The sequence below is a fragment of the Mastigoproctus giganteus genome, chromosome 9, assembly GCF_048544385.1.
Source record: "Mastigoproctus giganteus isolate SK-2022 chromosome 9, ASM4854438v1, whole genome shotgun sequence".
Classification (NCBI taxonomy): domain Eukaryota; kingdom Metazoa; phylum Arthropoda; class Arachnida; order Uropygi; family Thelyphonidae; genus Mastigoproctus; species Mastigoproctus giganteus.
In genome coordinates this window covers 18,976,586-18,992,133 of record NC_143583.1, presented here as the reverse complement: position 1 = coordinate 18,992,133, position 15,548 = coordinate 18,976,586, and positions in this window count along the sequence as shown.

Sequence of the window (15,548 nt, the reverse complement as noted above, 5' to 3'; positions counted from 1 at the left end):
GAATTATTAAATTTTTTTATCTCATGCGCAGGAAAAATTATGAAAGTAAACAAAATTTCAAAATTATAAAATTACAAAATTACTGAATAATTTTGAAATTATAAAATTTCAAAATTATTCATTTTCTCAGATTTGCCAGACAAGTTGTACTTGCTACCTGGGAGTCTAAAACGCTGATGGAACTGATATTCGGGTGACACTCAAGTCAAGTGGACCCAATTTCGGCGAAGTCCGGACGGTCTGTGACAGCCAAATCCTCTGCTTGCACCTTCACGATGGTGGGACTGTTAGTAATCCTGCGTATAACTTCCATGCACGAGTACATGGTGGGTGACCACCCAGGTGTGAACCAACATAAGCAGGGGTCGAATGTGGTGCCCACACCACATGGAGGAATGCCGCCCCTCTATGTTACCAGGCAGTACTAGGTGGTAGATGACTCTCATCAACCGGTGGAATACCACCACTTTGCTTATCGGAGGCTTGAAGTGGTGCAACCTATGTTTATCTCTAGAGCTAAGTTCCGGTCAACCCTTCCCTTTTTCTTCCATCATGCAGTAAGATTGATGACTTTTGAGCTTATGATGGACGTCGTGGCGAGATCCAATATTCCTTACATTTCGAGGGTACAGCTCTAAAACGGTGTTCGCAGGCCGGCCGCTAGTTAGTACACCGGACCGAACCTATTGGTAACTCTCTAGAAGGCTTCTGGATCAGCTAGTGTATAATCTTGCTACCTCTACTCTGCCAGATAGTGACTGGAGGGAGTCCAAGTAGTGTGTATGCGGGGAGCATTGTCGAGGCCACGTTATGTCAAGGATCTGGATATATTCTTACCACGTGTACGCCATATCAAAAAATTTCATTACTTCATACAGCATGTCCCACCCACTTTTTCTTATTGAATACACCATGAATTGTCAAACTAATAGAGCAAGCTTATCTGTGAAAAGATCTAAACCTCCCAAGGACTTCCTAATTCATTTCACAAATATACGTGGTCTCAGTTCTAATCTCAACGATGTCCATTTCCACTTGCAGTCTGCCAAACCCCATGTACATTTTCTGACAGAATCTCAGTTATCGGTTGATTCAACTACTGCTCATCTCAGATGCCCAAATTATTCGCTGTATGATTCCTTTCGCCTCAAAGGTGGTACTTGTGCATGTCTGTTCTGATATTCCCTGTCAGAGACTTGGCAATTTGGAATCTCCTCTGGCTTAAAATCTCTCTACCTCATTGTGTCAAATTCATCTGTTGTCTCTACCATTTTCCCAACTCCACTAATCACTTGGAGCTCTTTGACTTCCTCTCTTTGCAACTTGACTTTCTCCAGTCCAACTTTCCTAACAGTGAGGTAATTTTCCTTGGTGATTTTAATATTCACAACTCCAGCTGGCTTCCATTTTCTAGTCACACCGACCCAGCAGGTCGAGATGCTGCTTTTGCAATTACTAATGACCTAGCACAGATTGTTCATTTACCCACAAGAATACCGGACAATCCTAATCATACAGCCAATACGTTTGATTTTTTCTCACAAACAACCCTTCTAAGTATATGGTCGAAGTGAGAGGTCCTTTAGGCACTTCAGATCACAACTTGGTGATTGTCTCTTCTCCAATGGAACCTTTATCTCATGGCTATTCCCAACCTCGTGTTGTTTGGCATTACAAGAAGGCAAAATGGGATGACCTGCGAGACTTCTTTTCTTCTTTTCCTTGGTCGGATTACTGTTTCAAAACTTCTGATGTCAACATTTGCTCAGATCGTGTCTGAAATTATTCTTACAGGAATGGAATCCTTTATCCCACACTCCACTTTAAAACCTCGTCCTTTATCTAAACCTTGGTTTTCCAATAAATGTGCTAAGGCTGTTCAAGAGAAGAATGTTGCATATCGTAATTGGCTTGTTTATAATTCTTCAGTTTCATTTATTGCCTACACCAAAGCTTGCAACAATTGTAAAGCAGTTATTAATCAGTCCAAACTAGAGTTTGAACAGGCTAAGAGTAGAAAACTTGCTTCTTGCCCTAATGGTAGCCGAGCATTCTGGTCTCTTGCCAAAGCTATTGGCTGCAACTTTTGCCCATCTCTGCCAAACCAGATGGTTCTGTTGTCACTTCAGCCAAGGATAAAGCTGGCCTGCTAGCATCCCATTTTTCTTCCAGCTCACGTATTGATCTTGGTAAAACACCTCCCACCATTACCGACATGCTGCATTCAATGACTGCCGTGGTCTTTCGTCAAAAGGATGACACAAGGATTTTGGCGAATCTTGATGCTAAGAAAGCGCCAGGTCCCCAATGGTATTTCTCCACTTTTTCTCAAAACCTATGCTCCTGAACTTACTCCTGGTCTTTGCCACCTTTTTTCACTTTCTTATTCCAAAGGTGTTTTTCCTTCTGCTTGGAAATTTGCTCATATTCAGCCAGTTCCTAAAAAGGGTAACAAATCCCTCCCATCCAATTATCGTCCCATTGCAATTACTCTTTCTAAAGTAATGGAGAAATCAATTAACTGCCAACTCTTAAACTACCTAGAAACATTCAGTCTGATGAACGATCGCCAGTATGGATTCCGTCAGTGTTGATCCACTGGTGATATTCTGGCTTATGTTACCCATTTATGGACTAATTCAATGGAAAGGTTCGGCGAAACACAAGTAGTTGCTCTTGACATCTCAAAGGCTTTTGATCGTGTTTGGCATAAAGGTCTTCTAAACAAGCTTCCATCTTATGGTTTGCCAACTGTTTTTAGTAATTGGTTATCCAGTTTTCTCTCTGATCGCTCACTGAGGGTGATGGTAGATGGCTCTATGTCTTCTAACTTCTCCACTAATGCCGGTGTCCCCCCAACGTTCTGTTCTTTCCCCCACTCTTTTCCTCTTGTATATTAATGACCTTCTTCCATTGACTGGAAATCCTATCCATAGTTTTGCCGATGATAGCACATTACATTCCACTTTCCATTTTGAGAAACCTTGTCTTGCTCAATCAGCTTCAACGTCTCGAAAATCTGCTACCAATTCCTTAAATGCCGATCTTCAGGTAATTCTCCAGTGGGGCAAAGACAACTTAGTTGATTTCAACCCTTCTAAAACTCAGTCTTGTCTTATATCTCGCAAAAGCATTCTTCTGCTCCTATGTTTATCTTTAGGGACACTCCGATTTCTAGGAAAGATGATATATCTCTTTTGGGCATTACCCTGACTTCTTATCTCTCTTGGCGCAAGCACAATACAAATATTGCTTCCTCTGCATCTAAAAAATTTGGTTTTCTCTTTCGCTCTCGGCATTACTTTTCTTCCAAACAGCTGCTCACTCTGTATAAATCGCAAATCCGCCCTGCCATGGAATATTGTTCCCACATCTGGGGTGGTGCTCCCAAAAACCTCTCTCAGGCTTCTTGATTCCAATCAGAAGAGGGCAGTTAGGTTAATTAATGATTCATCTCTAACAGTCTCTCTCCACTCGCTTTCACATAGACGTACTGTTTCTGCTGCATGCCTCTTCTACAGATACTTCCATGGGCACTGTTCTTCTGAATTGGCTTCTATAATTCCCGCTCTCTCTTTCAAAACAGTCCGAACACGTGCCGCCAACATCCATTTACTGTCCAACTTCAAATCCACAGAACCAACTTTTCATCTTCCTCATTTATTCATTCAACTGCCGTTTTCTGGAACAACCTTTCTTCATACGTATTTCCTGAAAATTACAATCTACAGAAGTTCAAGTCCAATGTCAACAAATATCTTCTTTTGTCTTCTCAACCTCCAACCCAAGCACGGTACTAAGTACTATAGGTTCTAATACCTCTCTTGTTTGGGGTTCACATAAAAAAAAAAAACCTTTGGAGCATCAATGCCAGAATTAACTCTCCAGCTGATAAGCATGCCACTGCGGAAGTTGAGTGCTGTGGAGATTTAGAAGGGGGTTTTTCCAACACATCCCAAAATTTCTCTGCAGCTGCAGAATCGGCACTGGCGACTTTACCGCTTAATTTTAATGTTTTGGAAACCAGCATGATGCTTGAACCTATTAAACCACCCATTGCTTGCCATGAACTTGGCTTGAGGTTTGCTGTACTTATCCTTAATATCTTCATAAATACTTCTTGCTTTTGCTTGAATGGCCATTGAACTCAGGGCCACTCGCTTCTGAATCTGATTTTCCATCCATATTATTAATAGCTTTTCCATCTTCGATATAACACTTAAATGCTCTTTTGTGATCACTGTTGGGGTGGACTGGCCCCGGTGTGAAATACGCTGATTCTTGAACATGTTCTTTTATATGCACACTGTCCCTTAAAATAGTATTCACTGTTTATGCAGCAAGACCTAATTCCGTCAATAGATGACAATCTTTGTCCTGCTTTGTACTTCTTAATTAATCATCTTCATTTCTAAATAAATTTTTGTTCTGTTCCTTTTCCCTGCAATGCCAGCTCTTGCACTTTCCATTGGTCGCTTTCCCTTCATCATTGTAATAAGCGCCAACTGGGCTAGCCAGGTCGGTAAAGTGCCTGCCTGGTAACCCAACGGTCGCAGGTTCGAATCCTGCCTTGGGCTTGGATCAGAGTAAAATGCAAAAACTTTGGGAGGTGCATTATGGTCAAAGAAGCCGATGCGCCAACAACTAAAAAAAAAAAAAAAAAATTGTAATAAGTAAATAGGAATGAAGAGAAGATGCTGAAAATTAGTTTTTTTATATGATTGAAGATATCAATGAAGGGGAACACGTTTCACCATAATAACCTAAAAACCCACAGATTTCCAGTTATAGGAATTATTGCAAATGCAATAAGATCGAGTTTACTACCTGTTTATAATAGAAAAGCCCAATAAACCAGAAAGTGCAAATTGTTTTATGCTGGTGACCTTCAGAAATTGATTCTTATAACAAATATATGATAACGAAAATGTAGTGCAATTTCCATTATAAAAATGACCTTTTAGAGAGTTAAATAGCTGTTATATAGCGAAAATTTCAACTTCCGAGGTCTTGGAACAAATTACCAAAAAAAAAAAAAAAGTGTTATTGGGTTCACATTACAATATTTTCACGATAGCTCCATTTATTCCTACGGGATGGAAAATGTGTTTCCACAATTTTTTTAAGTTTGCGCCGGCCGGCAAAAACTTACATAAAGTCAAATTTGCGTAAGTTGGGGAGTTCCTGTATTTAATAGTCACGGGCTTGAACTCAGAGTGCATGCGACTGCACTCATGCTCCTGACCACTTGGCTACGTCAGGCATAAAAGGTGGGATGGGTTATGCAAGTCTCAACTGAAGATTTGATTCAAAGGAAGTAACCACTTACTAAACCCTCCATAAATTTTACAAGTAGTAGTATTAATGCCTTATCATTTGTATTGTAGAGTTAATATAGCCCTGCACACCAGCCACCAATCAATCACACAATAAATAAACATAAACAAGTATATATGACAGGAAGATAACTAATGACTGTTCCATGGTGGGAGGATAATAGATAAGTGAATTTAGTAGTTTCATATCAAATGCATTGGTAGAAGTGCCAGATTACTAGACGGTAGAGTTGACCCCAAGTGCAAGAATTAAAGTTTAGCTCACCTGAGCCTCCTTTCTGGGTCTGAGGGGATTTTCCTTTGTTGAAATTTGGAGCCCTTGCAAGGAAAGAGCTTCTCAATGATACTGCACAAAAAACTATTGATCATTGAGATGACTGAAAGTGCATAAATGTGCTCCCTTTATCCATTAGGACTGTCAAAGATGACACCACTTAACTGTCAACGCTGCAAGAAGCCAATATGATGACAGCATTGATTGAGTAAAATGCTACCTTCAGTGAGCAAATATGATGTAAAATAGCTTCAGGAATGTACAAATTTGCCATTTTTGATATTCTTTGTAAATAAAATTTTTTTTTTTTTCAGTCATAAATTTTATAAGAGGTAGTATCAGTTGTACTCTAGGATTAACATAGTGATAACATATTGATTACACAGTGGTTCTTTACACATTTGGTCAGGTTGTATGGCACATGTTGTCTTTGGAGAAACATTGAACTTGCTGTGTCACAGTGCAATGATTTACATCCCTTGGGTTGTGTGACCCGCTTCTCACACTTTGTGATTGCAAATCTGCTTATGATTAATTATACTGAAATTATTTTCACAATGAAGAAATGGAGTAGCCAATTTGAATATGTAGCTTGGGCCAATATCAATTTAATGAGGAGAGATGCAGTGTACTAAGAAGTTAGGGTGTGCGGAATAAAGTAATATCAGCATGAAATTAGCACAGGTTATTTCTTGGTAAACTGGTATATGCTGTATATCTTGTACAGAATGGTGGTTTATTTTACCACATTGTTCACAATTTCTTCACCTATATAATATCCACTTATAAGGATGTCAAGGGTTCAGCAGTTATATAGCATACTTAACAAATGAAAGAACCAGATAGTTTTTTTTTTTCTATTTTTTATTTTTCTACTTTAGCAATAGCATTAGTAGAGGCATATGATGCAAGAAAGCAAGCTTATGCAGCATCAGCCAAAAAAAAAAAAAAACTTCCCATTTCACCCATCCATTTGCTCCAAAAATTTGTCTAGTTCTTTATTAATACTTTCTTTATAAAATAGAAACACATATTTTATTATGAAAATATATTTTGTTTATATTGGTTAATAAGTGAAATAACCATATTTTCAGTATTTAAGTTTATAATAGCTTTAATATTTCAAAAAATATTTACATTTGCATAATTCATATATAAAAGTACTGGACCTCCTAGTCCCATTATTATCTGCATAATTGAATAATTAAAAGTTAAGACTAGCCATGTACACAAAACTAATAAAATTCATAAAATTTGTTAAGAACAGCAGTTGCAGTGTGTCTGGAATTTGAAACACTTTGAAATGTGAAATGAGTAGGTATGGCTCACAAGCACATAGTAGTAAATGATGCAAGCAAGCTTAGACAACATCAGTCAAAAAAACACATTGGTCACATCTATCCATCTCTGATAATTTGTGTAATACTTCCATGGCTTGCTTAAGGAGTGAGCCAATGTGGCATTGGCTCAGGGTGCCAAAGTTTAGGGAGGTCCCAAAAATCAATAGAGCAACAGAAAAAACAAAACTCTCAGTCAACAAGAAACAAATGACAAATGAACAGTTTGAGAAAGGAATTCTATAAGCTATTAAAACAAACTTATCTGCTGCTTGATTGGTATGACATTTTGAGCTAAATAAACATAAGCAAAACCCTCTACAAGAAGTCAATCTAAGTATGTCATAAGCTGTCTTCCTGCCTTCAAAATCAACTTAATACGGCAAATATTCCAGAACATATGATAAATTTAGATGTCTTCTACGCACAATGAAGCTGGCAACTGAATTGGAAATTTAACCTTAATTTGAGCACACAAGGATTCACTGCTGAAAACGAATCTTTTGTAATGAATTAGAGGATAAAGTTTGGTAGAGAAAGAAAATATTAGAATACATTTCTTTAATGTTTTAGACAATGCAATCCAGTCATTAAAACATAGGTTTCAGTTGGCTATAAAGCATAATAGTCAATTCCAGTTTCTGTATAGTTTACATTATGCCACAGAAATGAGTGGCAATTGTATGGATTTAGAAATTCTGTTTACAGACAGCAATCAGAAATGTATCTTTGGTATTGATTTAATATGTGCTAAAAACCATTTGAGTCAGTTATTCTTCACCGAAAATCTTGCAATTGTATTCTCAAACAATTTGACATTGACAAATCTCTTTGTGCCACTGGGAATTCTTATGACATTAATCAAAACTTGGTTGGCAATACTTTCACTACCTTATTTTTCTCTATATATATTTTTTGTGAACTTCACTTTTTGAGCTCAGTCATCTTTGGTATGCTTCCTTTCTTTCCTGTATTAATTCCTTAATTTCCATATTCAGCCAATCATTTTGTTTAATCTTTTGAGATTTTCTATTGCCTCTCCTGCAATTTTCTTCTCTGTTTCCTTTAGGTATTCATATATGTCTTTTACACAGAGCCGTGCCAAGGGTGAAGCAAATGAGGCACTTGCCTCACGTGAAAAGCTGAAGGTGCCAAAAGAAAGAAAGAAAGAAAGATTAAATAAGTGCCATAATGTTGCCATCATTAACAGTAGGGTGCAATTTTTCATTCTTGCCTCAGGTACTAAAATGACTCTAAATGGCCCTGCTTTTACACTCTCCCCATAGGTTGCATCTAATTCCTGATCTAATCTTCATTGATACAGACATCTAGTGCTCTCATGTTTTAGTGAGTCCACATTGAATCTTTCAGTGTCAAGTTCATTCCTCTCAAAGCCTTTCTTCCTTCTCTCCTCCTTTTTTGGTACATCAATGGAAATGACAATGTAGCATTTACCAAAAAGTGATCAGAACCACAATTTGCTCCTATATGGGCCTTAACATCACAGACAAAAATTGTACTTTGGTGTTTAGTGATCTCATAATCAATTATTGATTTTAGTCCAAATTATAAAAGCTAATTTAGAAGAGCAATGCCCATGGAAGTATCTATAGAAAAAAGCATGCAACAGAAACAGAATATCTATGAGACAGAAAGTGGAGAGACTTTGTAAATAGGTTATTAATTAAACTAACTCGCATCTATGGCAAGGGGAAGATTTAAGATGTGGGTGAGAAACTAGGAGAAAAGTAATGCTGAGATCAAAAGAGAAAACCCAGTACTTTAGATGCAGAGAAAGCAATATTTGTGATGTGCTTATTACAAGAGAGATGAGAAGTCAGCGTAATCTCCTATAGAGATATATGACCTTGCCTAGAAATCAAAGTGTCATTGAGGATAAGCAGAAGAATCCTTTTTTTGCAAGATATATGACAGGACTGCATTTCAGATGAATTGAAATCAACTAAGTTATCTTTGCCCTATTGGAGAATGACCTGGAGATCAGCATTTAAGGAATTTGTAGTGCATATTTGAGAAGCTTAAGCTGTTTGTGCAGGGCAAGTTTTCTCACTCTGGAAGGTGGAATGCAATGCTATCATGCAAAACTACGAATAGGATTTCCAGTCAATGGAAAAAGGTTGTTAATAAACAAGAGGAAAAAAGAACTAAACTTAGGGTTAGTTCTTTCTGCCTTAGTGTAGAAGTTGGACAACAGAGCCATCTATAATGACTCAGTGAGTGGTTAGAGAGAAAACCAGATACACAATAACAGAAAACAATGTGTAATCAATTAGATGGAGTGTGTTTAGAAGACCTTCATGCCAAACATGATCCGAAGCCTTTGAAATATCAAGAGCAACTGCTTGATTTTCACCAGTCATTTCCATTGAATTTTCCTACCGATGGATAACATAAGCCAGTATATCACCAGTGGATTGACACCGACAAAATCCTGATGGGATCAGTAATCAGATAGATTTCTAGACAGTTTTAGGAGTTGGCAGTTGACGGACTTCTCCATCACTTTGGAAAGAGTAGAAATAAGTGCAATGAGACAATAATTAGATGGGAGTGATTTGTCATGCTTGTTAAGAACTGGCTGGTGAGCAATTTCCAAGCAGAAGAAAAAAACCCAGTAGAATGAGAAAGTAAGCCCAGAGTACAGGTTTTGAGAACAAGTGGAAATATACCATCAAGACCTGGAGCTTTCTTGGCATCAAGTTTCCATTTCAAGGAGCTGAAATATAATCCTGAAATCCTTCTGTGCCCCTGATTAATCCTGTTGTTCTTCTCAGCACCAATTAAATGCAGCTTCCAGTTTTTATTTCACTTGTGTAATAAACATTAAACACCACTGGCCGAGCTTAAAAATTCTTTAAATTATAGTTTGGTTCTTGTCTTGGTAATTTTTAGCATACTAACTAGGTAAAGTACAGTATGCCAGCTCGTACGGTTTGTGTGTTAGGTCTGTGCAAGTGTGTATCATTTGCAAGTTTTGTTACTCGAAAATAATGCATGGGGAAAAATTCATTTTAACTAATTACAGCTCTGATTGAAGAGGACTTCAGAATTCTTGTGTAATGTTTCAAACACAGGCTTCTCCAGTGAGTAACAAAAGTACTCAAATGTACAACAAATGTTAAGGACTTACTAGATTTCGGCTGTAGACAATTAATTTGATTTTTTAAAATTTAAATATTATTTTAGAGGCATGGTGTGCAGGTATATCAAGAACTGGAAATTGGTAAAATCATGAACACTTAAACCTGTGTGGAGTGTAATCATTTAATTTCTTAACGAATTACAGATTATTCTCAGATGTTTTGTGGTACTTCCTGTGCTACTTATTCAGTGTGGTCCTGTACATTGAAGAAGTGGTACAGAAAGTATGTGGTACTTTTTCTTAAAAGGCATCTTTTTAAGTTTTCCATTTCAAACTCACATCTTGAAAATTTTTGCTACAATACACAATAATATATTTCTCAAAATGATCCTTGTAAATTTTTAGCGTTTAATCATTCAAGATCATTTTATACGCAAAGTACGACCTTTCTATTTCTAATGAAGTGACTGGGCTGTATTTAAAAATGAGTTTTGGAAGCTCCTGCTTGAAATAGATTCATTTCCTTTCCCGTTTATAAATTCATCTATTTTCCTTAAAATGTGAAATCCTAAGTTCTTTTCTAAAACATTATTGATGTTATTTCTTTTCCTATGCTTTCAGGCATGGCTGAAATTTGCAATTAAACTTTTTCCATCTCTCCAATTGTGCTGCCAACGAAAGTCCTTACATTTCAAGTTCTGTTTTACAACTAGGTAACTAGCTGAAATGGGTCTGAATGAACAATAAATGTTTTCTAGTCAAATAATCAGAAGGCATTGCGTTAGACTACTAGCTGCTGAATATGTATTATCCAAGGAATCGAGAAATATTTTTATAGAATCAAAATTTTTAGCATAAAACGATGCCATTGTACATAGGACTGTTTGCCTCTGCTCTAGTCCAGGATTTGCACTCCTTACATCATGTTAATTGGATCTAGCTACTGTTCAGGTGATTAATGGCTTGTGAGCAGGTCCATTGTAACCCATATCATGGAGTGTCCTTCATATTGTACTGGTGCTGACATTAGTCCTGATACCTCCACAGAGGGTTTTGTGTAACTTGAGACAATGGCAAATTACGATTTGTGCAGTTCTTCGCAGAATTGTTGTGTTCTTAGTTTTCGGGGTTTACCAGGCCGTTTTTTTGACAGATTCAGCCCCATTCCTCTTATTTTTTGCATATGACGCCACCAACCGTTGACCTAGGGATCCCTGGAGTAACTGCTGTCTCATACAGAACGCTTGCTTATGTGGCATCCTGCTATCATTCCATGTTGGAAGTCTGCTTATTCTGTTGAATGTGTCATCTTGCGTGTCCTTTTGAATCTCAGTGTACATATTTATACACTGGTGTGCAAAACTTAAGGACCACTTAGGTTTCCACATATGGCTTCTCATAAGAGTGGCCTAGATATGGGAAACGCATACCAAAGGACAGAAAGTATGTGGTACTTTCTTTTCTTAAAAGGCATCTTTTAAAAGTTTTCCATCTCAAACTCATATCTGGAAAATTTTTGCTAAAATACACAATATATTTCTCAAAATGATCCATTGTAAATTTGTAGCGTTTAATCGTTCAAGATTATTTTATACGCAAAGGTACAGAAATGAAGAAACACCGACATAATGGAAGCAAAAGGTAGAGACTTTATTCAGAAATTTCAACTAGCACTGGCTGCCATGATACAGATGCATCACTGCCAAAAATGGAACAAAGGGAAGTGGTGCTCCTCAGTAGGAGATATGGCTACCCTAATGTTGATGCAGGTTTTGCACTGCCTGTCCATACTTAGAACAATGTTGTTGTTAAGTTCTTGTGGTAACATTGTCCTTTCCTGTCAGCACCATCTTCAGCAGGTGTGGACGTGCTGCTAGTTGTTTCCCCAGAGCATCCCATGTGTTCGATGGGATTTAGATAAATGCAATGGGCAGCCCAATCCATACGAATAATGCCTCACTTTCCAAAAGCATATCAACAGCTTAAGTGTGATGGGGTGTGGCATTATCCATAAATACGAACTCGGAACAGACGCACATGGGGAAGGATTACCTCAGTACAGTATCATGCACCAGTTACAGTACCACCTTCCAGTATCTGGAGTTGTGTACATCCATCCAACATAATGCCTCCCCAGACGAGAACACCTCGACTGGCATATCGATCCATTTCAGTGATGTTTGCGGGGTGATACCATGTGCCAACCTCTCGCAAGATTAGCTGATGTCCAGAATTGCTGCTGAGACTGAATCTACTCTAATCAGTAAAGAGTACCTTACCCCATTGCGCTGCTGTCAGTTCTTGTGTTCGATGCACCACTATAAACAGTGTCTCAAATGGGCAGGTGTTAAAGGGACACAGCATACTGGCCGTCAGGCAAACAGTCCAGCTTTGTGGAGTTGCCTGTCCACAGTAAACCATATCCTGCATCCTGTGCAGCTGGTTTGTAATGGATCCCGCTGTCTGTTGTCGGTCCCTCTTGGCCTGAAGGAGTATATAGTAGTCATCGTTGGGTGGTTTTTCGTGGATGACCACCACTGGTCCTTCGAACATCTGTATCTATCATTCTGAAGGTCAACCATGCATGAGACAATGTACATCTCATGTGCGATACCAAACTCTGCAGTCACACTTCGACCATCTCAATTATTCGGCCCTGGGTAAAGCCATCGAGATGTTGTCTGTAGCACTATGAAACCAATTGAACACTAACAATCATGCTCACCATTCGGTAATTTGCACATAACAGCTGCTTTTATCTGTTTATGTGAGCCCTCCCATCACAATTCAAAATTTTGTGTTTAGCAGCTTTCTACTGAACGGCCCGCTGTCTGTTATGCAAATCCCCACAGGCTGTTTCATTGGATTTTGTGGTTGTTACCTTTAGAAAGTGTTGGTCCTTTTGTTTTGCATGTGTGGCAGGTTCTGTGACGTGTTGCATGCACAGGACCTGTTTCCCCCGTCCACAGAGGGGTGTCGGATATTAATGATAGGGCAGTGTATAACAACTATGATGGCTATATGTATTTGCATAGGCACATGTACAATTGCATATAATCCAAAGTTTAGTGATTATTCAGTTACCATGCAATTTACAATTATTAAAAATTGTCTATTCAGCGATAGCAATATTAAAGCGTTTTCTTGATGTAATAAGAAAACTTAAAGAATAATCTGTAGACCTTCCTTCCCCCTCGTGTTTTAGAAGTCGGCTATTCCTCCTTCTAGCAGCACACATTCCTGTGAAAATTGGCAAATGTGATAATGCTATACAAAGTACTTGCTTGACAATGGCAAGGGATGGAAAAAACCTGATGGAAAAAAGGGATTGTCAGGTACCAGCTGAAGGGTGGAAATAACATGTAAACCGTGAATCTTGTGAATGGTTTGTTAAGTGCTGTAGTTAAGGTGTTCCAACAGTAACAGGATCAACGGCAGGTACCCACATCTGATCATTGGTCTTTGTGAACATAAGCTGTCCATCTCGTGCAAGCTGATAGACGAAAATAGTGGAATAGCTGACTGTGGATTTTAACTAGGCACAACCATAGTGTAGTGTTTATTGTCAAGCAACATGGGTGTCTACCCAGTGTCACACTAAAAACTCTAAATGCCAAAGATGGCATAAGTTTTGCTGTTGGTTTGCAGTGTTGTGTTGGTCTGTTGTTCCTCTAGCATTTAGCCACAAGACCTAGTGAGACCCATCCACTGCCCTAGAAGAGCCAGTCAGGTATAGGAGATATATGCCTTGGGCAGGTATGCAGGGCAATCCCAGGTCTACACCTGAGCTTACCAGGGAGGTCCTCAGAACAGGGAAAAAACTAAACAGGTAAGTGTGTGAGACAATGAAGGTAGGACAGAAGAGATGAAGATAATAGATTGTCCACCTGCAAATAGGAGGGTTCAGAGGCCAACTCTGAGGAAGGAGCCCATCCTCTACATGAGGGAGGGGGGGGGGCTGTTCACTGTCATCAGGTGCAACCAGTGGTTTTCCAAGACCATGATTCAATGAATCCCCCTCAATAGGAGACTAAGAGTAGGCAACTGGTCAAGATGCCCATGCTTACAGCCACCTATCACCAATGTGTAAAAGTTTTCACCTGAATGGTGGCATCAAATATTGGAAATTTTTTTTTATGGATATTTCCTGCTATGACACATAGATGCTGGGTATGTCAACAAACTGTGGACAGGAAACACTCCAATGAACTGAACTAGTCCAAAAGAAACAGGCAGGTGGCGGCAATGTTTTACTGGGAAACTCTTGGTGACCTTATACCCCTAGACTGCACTCACTGCTAAAGTCTCTTCACTGTGGCTAATCAGGTACATCCCTTCAATGGGACAGCCTTCTCAGATGGCACAGGAGTGTTCCAACAGGATAATGCATTCTGCTGTTCGCAGTATTGTTTGAGAGTGATTCACCAAACACAAAAGTGACTTCTAAGTACCTTGGCAGCTGGATTCGCCAGATATGAATTCCATAGAACATCTCTGGACTTAAGTGGATCCTTCACCACAGACTATTGTAGATCCATGCAATGCAGTGGTGACATATGGTACAACATATCTCCTGCAATATTCAGAGGCCTTTGCCATGTGGTGGTGGTACTGGCAGCAAGAGGAGGCCATACCCACTATGAAGTAGGTGGCCATGTTTTGAATGGGCAGTATTACATTTTCACATACTGAACTGTGCATTGTCTATTCTCTGAAGTTGGTATTACATATTATTATAGCATACTACAACATGCAGTCATGGCAAGGAATTGGCAACTATCATCCTCAGTTTACTTTTTTTTCTTTTTGCATGTTTGTGTTCAATATTTCAATCAGTATTAATACACAATCAGTATGCTGGGTACAAATGTTTATTTGTATATTTATACTAGCACCAAATTACAAAAAAGGTTAATGTATACCTATAACTTTTTTTTTAATCTTTATCATAATTCAGTATCACTACACAAGAACAGAAAAGTAATTTCTGAAAGTGACCAAAATTTTAGTTGCTATAAATTTTCACTGAGGAAAGCTCCATGAAAATTTATAAACAAAATATATATTTTATATTCAATAATAATACAAATTTTTTTTAATCCTTGGCTGCTAGCATGACATCTGACAGACACAAATTTTTTTTTTTGTAAATGAAACCAAATTCCTCCCACAACTTTCTCCACAGTATTCTCTAAATGATTATGCAACATTTTTCAAACTCAAAACTTTGGATTATGTTTAACTTGAGAAAAGTACCATTATTCATGGTTCCGCCCAAGTTGCTAATATCTTTTTTTAATAAAAAAGATTTCTTGTGATTCATAGGATTTTAATTTTGATAGCCTACGAATTACAAGAAATCTGTTATGTGATGTTTAACAAGCACAAGGCAAGCAAAAGCATCCCTTTCTTGTACTTTAAATATTCATGAGGTGGCTGGGATGTCAGCAAGAACAGCCTAACCTTGCCACTTAACTCTGGTTTCACAGAAACTGTAT